Here is an 11,684-nt window from a genome sequence, read left to right as displayed (position 1 = left end):
CCCTTTCCAAACATGGGTGGGCTCACTCTCTTGGCCCAAGAAGATGTCTTTGGTCCAGACCTCGGCTTTCATGGTTCGGTCTTTGAAGTGATTTTTTCCTTTCATCTGTCCCTTTTCTTTCCTTTTTAGACCAGTCCAGTAGTCGTTCTGTTTGTACAAATCTCACAGAAAAACTTTTTGATTTTGCATGCAGTACACAGGGTTCCACACCATCAGAGGGTTGGACTTTCTACAGATCTTTCCGGAATAACTACTGCTCCAATACTGACATGCATGGAAAAGGCTGATAGGTTCCACTTTCAGTTAAATCCTCACAGAGACCATGATTCTCTGGGGACTAGCTTTCCAGAAACACAGAATTTTCCAAACCATCAATTTCTGGTTTCTTTGTGCCTAGGAGTTCAGTTCTCAGCTTATTCCTTTCCTCTCACATTTTACTATAAACTCCAAGGCGAAACCAGGCTGCACTTTCTACACTTAGCTTGGAAATCTCAGCTAAATATCCAAGTTCTGAAATTTTGCCTTTCATCCAACATCAGAACTCAATTTTGCCAAGTTCTCTCCACTTTAAAACCAGGATCACCTTTCCTCTAGTTTTCAATAAAACGTTTGTCATTTTCTTCTAAAGCCTCATCAGAAGTACCTTTAGCATCCATATTTCTACCAACAGTCTCATCAAAGCAATCTAGGCTTTTTTTTTTTTTTTTTTTAATCAAACACTGTATAATTCTCCCAGTCTCTATACATAACCCAATTCCAAAGCCTTTTCCATGTTTTTTTTTTTTTTGCATTTGCAATAGCAGCACCCTACTTTCCTGGTACCAAAATCTGTTTAAGTTTCCTAGGCTGCTCAGAGCAAATACCATGAATTGATTTGGCTTAAACAATGGGAATTTATTCACTCATGGTTACAGTCCAGGAAAATGTCCAAATCAAGGCATCATCAAAGCAGTGCTTTCTTCCCAAAGACCAGCTGCGGGAGACCTTTAGCTCCTCTGCCACATGGCAAGGCACATGGCAGTATCTGCTAGTCTCTCCCTTCTTTTCTGGGTTTTGTGGCTTTCATCTTCTTGCTTCTGTGGTTTTCTCTCTTTTACTGCATTTCATTTAGTTACAAATAATTCTAATAAGAGTATTAAGACCCATCCTGAATGAGGTGGGTCACACCTTAACTGAAGTAGCCTCATCAAAAGTTCCTACTTACAATGGGTCCACAATCACAGGAATGGATTAAATTTAGGAACATATTTTTCTGGGGCACATGCAGCTTCAAACCACCACACTCACAAAGGCAGAATGTAGAATATAGGTTACTTGGAGATGGGATGGGGATAGGGAATAGGGAGTCAAGGCTTAAAATGTACAGAGTTCCCATTTGGACTGATGAAAATGTTTGGAAATGGTTGGTGATGAAGGTAGAACAACATTTTGAATGTAATTAACAGTACTGAAGTACAATGTGGTTTCAATTTACATTTCCCTGATGACTAATGATCTTGAGCATTTTTCATTTTCATTTTAGCCATTCAGTATTTTGTTTTGTGAAGGGTCTATTGAAAACTTGCACATTTAAAAAAAATTGACTGGTTTTATTGTATTATTCAATTTAAAATTTTCTTTATAGTCTTCATCAGGTTGGGAAAATGTTTCAGTTAGTCTTCAAATATTTTTTCTGCCCTTGAGTCTGTCATCTTCTACAACTCCAAATCTAGGTATGTCATACCTTTCAAAATTGTTCCACAAGTCTCTGAATCTCTATTTTTTTTTTTTTTATTTTAAGTCCTTTATCTTTTGGGGCTTTAATAGGGATTTTTTTCTGTTTATATCTACTAATTCACTTATCCTTCTTTCTGCAGTATCTAATATGCTAAGCTCTTCTAGTTAATTTTTGATTACAGATTTATTTTTAACAGTAGAAATTTCATTTGGTTCATTTTTATGTCCCTGTTTTTCTTCCTTTTATGTTTATATTCCTTTTAAATCTTTGAGCATATTTATAATTGTTGTTTTAAGATCTTTGCTAATTATCATTTTCATTGCTCTTGTACCTGTTTCAATGCCTGATTTTTCTTCTGTTTATGGGTAAAAATTTCCCTGCTTAGTTGCATTATTTGGTGACTTTTGAGTGGATGTTACATACTGATATTACACTGCTAGGTGTAATATTATTATTTTATAATATTATATAATATTATTATTATTCTTTAAAGAGAACTGAAATTTGTTTTGAAAATCTATTGGTTATGGATCAGCCATTTAAAAAACTTTGTTAGGGCATGTCTCAACTAGCTTTTACTCTAAGGTTAGTTTAGCTTTACTATTAAAATATGTCCTTTGCCAGATCTCTACTGATTGCTCTGTGTCCAGTGATGTCTCTTCACTCTGGCTGATTAGAAATCAAACATGTCCTAGCCAAGTGTGACGTCTTAGGTCTTCATAGCTTACAGTTTTCTGGTAGCTCTTTGCTTAGCTTCATGGAGTTGTACCCTAAGCATAGGTGCCAATAGAGTCAAGAAGAGACCCTCATGAAGACTTTTCGATTACTTTCTGTACACTATCCAGTAATCTTCCCTGCAAACTCCAGCTTCCTCCACTTTGCTGAACTCTTACTCTTTCTCTGTAAGTCATTATACCACTGTGCTCTGTTTGAGAAACCCCTCCTGGTGCTGTGGCCTGGAAGGTACCACCAGGCAAAAAGCTGGAACCACATATGGCTCACCTAATTCATTCTCTTTTCACAGAGATCACAGCCCTGCACTGCCTGACTGCCTGTTTTCCAATAATTACAATTATTTTAGAAATTATCTTGTTTTCTAGTTTTTCATAGTGTAAGAGAAAGTTTGGGACCAATTACTCTATCATGGTCAGATGAGGAAATTGAGCACAAATAGTTTTAATTTATGCCTATAGCTACAAAGCACCACTATATATATATATAGTAATTCAACTATTTATTACCTTATTGATGGATATTTAGATTGTTTTTTTCTATTTTCCATTGGAAATCAATAACCTTGTCCATGCCATTTTTTAAAGGTATTAACAGCTTTACTGAAACACATTTTACATACCATATATTAACACATTTGAACTTTGCAATTCAGTAGGTTTACGTATATTCAGAGAGCTGTGCAACCATCAACATAATCTAATTTTTTTGTGGCTGTATTCCAATAAAACTTTATTTATACACATTGAAATCTGCATATTTTTAATGGTCTGGGGTAGAGCCTAGACATTCTTTTAAAAAAAAAATATGTTTTTGTTTAAATTAGAGCCATTCAAGTTTGATAGAAATCATGCAGGATGACCCCCTCCCACCCAGTTTTCCCCAGTAATTTGCATTTGTGTGGTCCCTTTGTTATAATTAATGAAATGATATTATAATTACACTATTGACTATAGTCCATAGTTTACATTGTACTCACTCTTTGTATTGTACAGGTCTATGTTGTTGTTTTTTAATTTTATTCTAGTAACACATATGCAACTTAAAATTTCCTGATCTAACCACTTTCCAATATACAATTCAGTAGTGTTAATTGCATTCACAATGTTGTGTTACCATCACCACCACTCGTTATCATAATTTTTCCATCACTGCAAACAAAAACTCTGTACCAATTGAGTATTGAATCCTCATTCCCTACCCTTGTATCCCTACAGGCCCCTCCTAACATGTATTCTTTTGACTATAAATTTTCATATTCTAATTATTTCATATAATAGAGATCATACATTATGTATCCTTTTATGTTTGGCTTATTTCAATCAACATGACATCTTTAAGTTTCATTCATGTTGTCACGTTTCAAAACTTCATTCTTTTTCATCTGAATAATAGCCCATTGTATGTATATACCACATTTTGTTTGTCCATTCATCTGTTGATGGACAATTGAGTTGCTTCATCGTTTTGGCAACTGTAAATAATGTTACTGAGAATATTGGTGTGCAAATACCTGCTCGAGTTTCTGCTTTCAATTCTTTTGGGTATATGCCTCATATGGTAATTCTATAGTAACTTTTTGAAAACTGCCAAACTGTTTTTGGCACCTGCAACATTTTATATTTCCACCAGCAATGTACAAGTTCCTGTTACTCCAAATTGTCTTCAGCAATTGTTTGCCATTGTTTTAAATAGTAGCCATTCTAGTGGTTATGAAATGGTATCTCATTGTGATTTTGATTTGCCTTTCCCTAATGGCTGATGATGTTAAGTATATTTTCATGTTTTCCATTTGTATATCTTCTTTGGAAAAATGTCTATTCAAGCCCTTTGCCCATTTTATAATTGGGTCATTTGTCTTTTTGTTTTTGAGTTTGTCCATTCTTTTAAAAATATTCTTGTAGAAGAGAATCCTAAAAGTTTGTTTGCTGAGTTAAACTGTGTATGTGCGTGTCTGTGTGTGTGTGTCTGTGTGAAACAATGTGAAATTTAGGGAAAAGTTGCAAACATGGTACAAAGAAATATTCCCTTGAAGCATTTGAGAGTTTGTTGCTGAAATATTTTAGGCACCCCTAAATACTTTAGTTTGTGTTTCGCATGAACAAGGTTATTCTCCTACATTCCCCAAATACACTATCATATTGGGAAATTAGCAGTGATTCATTACTACTTTCTAATCCTGATTCAAGTTTTGCCAGATATTCCAATAATGTCTTTCATAGCAAAAGGATCCAGTTTAGATACTCTGAATTTAGTTATCATGGTTTTCTAAAATTTCTCCTTCAATTAGAATATTTTTAAGTCATTTAGTGATATTTTTAAGATTACAGAGCACATGTTTTGTAAAATGTTACTAAATTTGGGTTTGTTTGGTGTTTCTTCATGATTAGATTTAGATTTTAATGTTTGGAAGGAATTTTATGAAGTGATGCTATATTCAGTTGTCATTGGATCTTACCATGTAGCATATAATTATGATTTTTCCCAGTAATAATCTTATTCACCTTAATAACTGTACTAAAGTGGTGGCTTCCAGCATCCTCCACTGTAAAGATTTTTCCCCTCTTCGTAATTAATAAGAATTTTCTGGGGAGGATCTTGAAACTATGTAAATATCCAATCCTTTACCATACCTTCAATTCAGTTTTTATATCAGGATGGGCACATGATTTCCATTTATATACAGTGGATTATAATTCATTACTATCATTATTTATTTTGATGCTCAAATTGTCCCAGATTTGGCAGTGGTGCTCCTTCCAGCTGGCTTGTTTTTTTTTTTTTTAATTTTTATTTTTAAATATGTTCAAAATTACAGGACAGTTACAAAACTAATGAAAATCCATACAGAGAACTCCAATGTATCCCTACCAAACCCCACCCCCCAGATACCAAGATGCACCAATTTCACCTTTTTTTTCCACATTGGTTCTATCATTTTATCTATCCTTCTCTCTATATGTATATTTAGTAATCCATTTTCTGAATACCTGAGTGTACATTTTATGCATCATGATCCTTGAACACATAATACTGCTGTGTACATTTCCTAAGAAAAGTTCAAACAATTTAACATTGATGTAAAGATTATAGTCTATATTCCAATTTTTTTGTACATCCCAATCATGTCCCTCTGAGCCTTTTATCCTCACTTGCTAAATCTTGTCCAAGCTCAAATATTGCATTTAATTGCCATTGTCTCTTTAGTTGCTCTTTCTTTTATTAATTGTGGGAACATATACTCAATGTAAACTTTTCCCATCTCAACCACACCCAAGCATATCATTCAATGGATTAATAATTAATTCATAATATTGCAGTCCCCTTACCACCTTTCATTACTAAAACTTTCCCATCTCCCCAAGTTCTAACCCTACACCCATTATGCATAAACCTGTACTCATTCTCCCGGCAACCACTCCAGCCCGCTGCCTGTGCCTGGCAACTTGTACCCTATTTTCTGTCTCTAAAACTCACATATTCTCCAATATTGCCTTTGGTGTTACCATGGGGCTTAAATTTAGCATCCTTAATCTGTAACAATCTCATTTGCTTTGATACAAACTTAACTTCAATAGTATACACAAACTATACCCCTCTGTCTCCCTACCTTTAGGTAGTCTTTGTCAAAAATTGCATGTTTATACATTGAGTCCTAAACCACTGATACGTCATTACATTATGTGCACTTTCCTTTTAGATCCTGTAGGAAGTAAAAAAGTGGAGTTACAAATTAAAAATGCAATAATAGTGGCATTTACATTTACCCATATCATTACCCTTGCTGGAGATCTTTATTTCTTCCAGAAGTTTTGGTCTATTATCTACTGTTTTCTCCTTTCACACTGTGGAACTCTCTTTAGCATTTCTTGGAGGGCTGATCTAGTGGTGGTGAACTCCCTCAGCTTTTGTTTACCTGGGAATGTCTTAATCTCTGTCTCATTTTTGAAAGACAGTTCTACCAAATATAGAATTCTTGAGTGGCAATTTTTTGCTTTTGGCACTTTAAATATGTCTTCCCACTGCCTCCTAACCTCCATGGTTCCCAATGAGAACTTGTCAGTTAATCTTACTGAGGCTCCCTTTTATGTAACACATGGCTTCTGTCTTGCAACTTTCAGGATTTTCTCTTTATCTTTGGCATATAACAGTCTGATTATAATATGCTGTGGCATGGATCTATTTGGATTTATTGTGTTTGGAGTTTGTCAGGCATCTCGAATATCTTTCATTAAATTTGGGAAATGTTCAGCCATTATTTCTTTGAATGTTCTCTCTGCCCCTTTCTCTGTTTCTTCTCCTTCTTGGACTCCCACAATGTTTATATTGGTATACTTGATGGTGTCCCACAGGTCCCTCAGGCTCTGTTCACTTTTGTTCATTCTTTCTTCTTTCTGTTTCTATGACTAAATGATTTCAATGGTCTTACACTCAAGTTCACTGATTCTTTCATCTTCCAGCTCCATTCTACTGCTGAACCCCTCTAGAAAATTTTTAATTTCTGTTACTAAGATCTTCAGCTCTGTTTGGTTCCTTTTCATAATTTCCATCTCTATATTGAATATTCCATTTGGGTTCATCTGTTATTTTCCTGGTTTTCTTTAGTTCCTTGTCTATGCTTTTCTTTAGCTCTTTGAGCACATTTAGGACCATTTTTTAAAAGTCCTTATCAGGTATGTTCCAGGTTGGTCCCCCCTCACTGATGGCTTCTCATCCTTTATTCTTCTCCTTTGCCTGGACACCAACTCTTCCTGTTTCTTTTATGGTTTGTAACCTTTTGTTGAAACCTAGACATTTTGATATTTTAATGTGCTATCACTGAAATTTAGATTCTGTGGCATCTCTTCCTTAAGCTTGTATCCAGCTAGTGTTATGACAGGCTATCCTTGAATGCCAGTAACTAACAACAAAAAAAAGAAAGGAAAAAAAGAAAACACCTTTCCCAGTCTTTGCAGATTGACCTGTGCAAATGCTCTCCTTCAGGGCTTACCCAAAAGTATAGGGTCCTCTCTGATCCTTTCAATGCTTGCATGTGTGTCTTGTCTTGGACATACATGTGTGGTCACAGAAATTCCCCCATTTACACAGTTATAAATGTCCCCTTTTCCTTATGAAACAGTTTCCTCATAATCTGGGCACTGCACTGTGTTTCCTACAGCCAGTAATACCTTGCTCTAGACAGCCCAATTTTACTATTCTCCCACAGTGTTCTATAGGAGAACTCTCTGGGCTGCCTTCTATAAGCAGGGCAAGTTCTGGGATGGCAAGTCCCTCAGGCCACCAGACAGATTGGATCAGATACACATGTTCCCAGCACGTGCATCAGAGCCACTCTGCTACTTTGACACCAGGACCAGGGATCTGCATCAGCAGCGTGGATGGGCTCCACACTGAGCTGGTAAGGGAATGGGGCAGGGGCCAGACAGGGTGCCAGGAGAGTCTACTGCTTTTAAGAAGTCTTTTTCTTGGTTTGGCACTTGCCCTGCTACTGCAATCCTTTAACTGTTTTCTAGATCCCTGAGAAGAATGTTTCTGCCAGTTCTTGCTGGTTGTATAAATCTTCTGTGGGGAACTAGAGCTCTGAGGCCTCTCAACTCTGTCAACTTGACTGGGGCCTGACTTGTTTCCTTTAGACATAAACTCATCAATATTTGAGCACTTACTTTCCGACACAATGTTTTCCAGGATCATCTTGTCTTTTTCTGCCCCAGCCACAGAATCAACCATTTCTCCAAGGATCCCAGGGCTCTTTCTCATGATATGAATGGTATTAAAGCCATGACCTGGGTGCTAACTTGTGTTTATTGCCATTGAGCCTTCATTACTCCCAGGTCTTCCAATTAGACAAAGCTGGAGAATATATGTATATGCATACTTACATAAGACTACACATATTAATAGTCACATTTGTTTTTGTTTCTATCCCTAAATTAAAAAAAAAAATCTTTTCATAGCATTATCCCCATTTCCAATCTAACACTTCAGAGTTCGTTATAGATTTCTCTCTTTCCTTACTTGTAATTACCTTCTGCTACAATTGGAAATCTGGCTCCCATTTCCATCAAAAATATTTAAAAGCCATCATTTCTCCTCAATAGAATATGGGATGTTAGCATTTTTTTAACTTTCTTTTTTCCTCCAACAAATGAATTATAAAATGGTGTCTCTTTGTTATTTTACTTTCATTTAATTGACTACTAATGGGGTTGAACATCTTTCTTTAAGGTTTAGATTTGTATCTCCTCATCTATTTTTCTATCAGACTATTATTATTGTCATGTTTTATAGACATTTAGAAGATTAATCATATTGCTACACAATTATTTTTCTGTATTTTTCCCTGGGCTTTTATTTTTGTGTCTTTTGTAATTTTAAAAAATTCAGTGGTCAAATCTATCAGTCATTGCTTTTGGATTTAATATCTTGTTACAGGTCTCTTCTCATCCAAAGGTTTGCAAATATTCTCTTACAGCTTATTTTAATATTTTATTATTCTTTTATATTTAGATTTTAATCTAGGAATTAATTTTATATGATATGAAAGAGATTGTCTAACTTTTTTGTTTATTTTATATGAATAGCTAATTATCCAATAAAGTGAAATTAAGATGTTACTTTTGTCATATATTCTGTTCTCTATATTCCTGGATATATTTCTAGATGTTGGCTTTATTTCATAGAACTATTTGCCAACACTCTGCTTCCATCTTTATTATGGTAGCTTTATAATCACTTTCAATTATCTTATATGGCAAATCATCCTTTATGATTCTTTTTCCCCCTTATTTTTTTGCAATTTTTACTCATTTGCTCTTTCATATGAAATTCAAAATGCTATTAATATCAGCAAGAACAATTATATCAATATTGAGTTTCTAATTAGAATTCTATTAAATCTATATATTACTTTAGGAAGGATTACATTTTAAGGACATTTTCGGTCATCACTTCTATTCTTGGCTTTGAATGCCATTTTATCTAACACCGATATGATTCACCTATTTTTTTTTTCCTGTTAAATATTTACATAGAAATTAACTTTCTTTATTTCCTATAACTTCAACATAGATGTACTTCTGGTACATATTCAGTAGCTGGTTTTTGGTTTATAACCCAACTTCTAAAAAGGAAATTTCCATTAATCATGTTAAATAATATGTTTGATTTTAATTAAAACCATCCTAGAATCAGATGGCAGAAAAAAATAAATATTGTCTTAATTATATAAGATTAAATTTTATTCTCTTCCTGTTAATGCTGAAATTAGCCCTTCAAAAAGTTCATGGGAATGATATAAGTAGGTAGCTGATCTCTCTGTCTGATTCTGTCTAGCAGTAAATTTTTTGTCTAATTCTTGGGCTCTCAAATGCAAAAACTTTTTGATTTTTAGTCTGCAAATTTGTAATATCAAGGAATCTTTCCTGGGGTTTACTTCTGAGAATCCCCACATCCTCTATCGTTGGCTTTCTTGCTAAACCTTGATTCCTTCCCATAGTCTTTTGAACTGCAATGCCCGTTATACATTCAAAGTAGAGCTAACAGTAAAATGTCATTAAAGAATATTAAAGATTTAATTATATCTGGTAAAGGGTATCAAATGGACTATATTTGTGAGATTAATGGTTTGGATTATTAATTTTACTTGATGACAGACCTCATTCAGGAAAAGAAATGATCATTCCAGATCACCCCAGTTCAGATTAAATACATATTTAAGAAGATGAATAATGTTATCATTTAAGGTATCCATATATTCACCTCTGACTTCAGTATAGTGTACTATGACAAAGGAGAAATAGATGTGTCCATATATTAAGCTAGGTTTTTAAATCTCCTCTAGAGAAAGATTTTTGAAAACAATGATTGCTTGAAACACTAATTTGACAATTCCTTTGCCTGCAAAATGAAAGGTAGGCATTCTGTTGACCTTGGAGTTACAGAAATTATACACTGTGGAATACAGTGGGTAAATGAAAGATTTGAGATTCCAACTGGCACATGTCTTGTGTTGGGAAATTATGGAAAAAGATTAGGAAATATTTCTTGTCCATTTGTTTACTAAAGCAACTGTTCTTTAAATATCCCATATAACCAGAAAAATTCTCCCCATTAAATTCAAATGTGTCTTTACACATCTGCTTTGCATCCTGTAAGAGATCAGGTTCCATAGAGTTTTCCTAACAAGACTGTAAGGGCATCTGCCAGAGCATCAGCTCTATGGAACAGTGATCCCTGGCAGATAGGTCTAATTTGCACAGATCTTCAGGGCTTAAATCTGGATTGCATTGATGTATTGGCTTTCTTCACTTCTAAGATAAGCATTTAAGGCTATTGAATTCCCCTGCACTGCTTTAGCTGTATCCCATGAGCTTTGATGTAATCATTCAGCTAAAAATATTTTCTAATTTCCAATGTGATTTCTTCTTTAACTTTTTAACACTATTAAAACTTTGATGTATTACTTCAATTTCAGTAGTTGTGGTTTTCCCTCTTTTCTTTATGCTATTTGAGTACTGGTTTAATCGGCAGTTACCTCAAGGGAAAGATGGTATCCAGAAAGTTGGGTTAACTTCAATGACCTTTCCCTTTCTCCTGGGGGTTGGGCCCCCAAATCTAGACTGTCTCAGCCCCTGTAATGACTTTAAACAGATATTTTTTAAATCCATTTTTCTAGTTGTTCTTGACAGAGAATGTGGTTCTGCTGCAAGCTATTCCATTACAACCAGTGGTAGAAGGCTCAGTGGATGTATTTTTAAATATAATTTTCTTGAGATATATTCACACACCATATAATGCATCCAAAGTATACAAATCAGTGGCTCACAGTATCATCATAGAGTTTTGCATTCATCACCACAATCGTCATTACTCCAAAACAAAGAAAAAAAATAAAAATAAAAAAGGACACCCAAAACATACCATAGCCCTTATTCCCCCTATTATTTATATCTATTTTAGACTTTATTTTATTGCTTATCAGTGGATGCATTTTTAAAAACATTTTTATTGTTAAACTTAATGCAAAGACAGAAAAAAAAACAGGTAAACACAAATTCAGCTTAATCAACTGCCAAAAGTTGAACACCCTTTTAACTACCACCCACCCATATACAATAGATTCTTACAGGCCAACATAGAATCCCACCCTGTAATTCCTTACAACCACAACCTCCTCCCTCCCTTCAGGAGTATTCTATATGCTAACTTCTATGGAAAGCACTTCTTTAATTTTCTT

This window comes from Choloepus didactylus, chromosome 13, assembly GCF_015220235.1.
Source record: "Choloepus didactylus isolate mChoDid1 chromosome 13, mChoDid1.pri, whole genome shotgun sequence".
Lineage (NCBI taxonomy): Eukaryota > Metazoa > Chordata > Mammalia > Pilosa > Megalonychidae > Choloepus > Choloepus didactylus.
Note: the sequence above shows the minus strand (reverse complement) of the source record.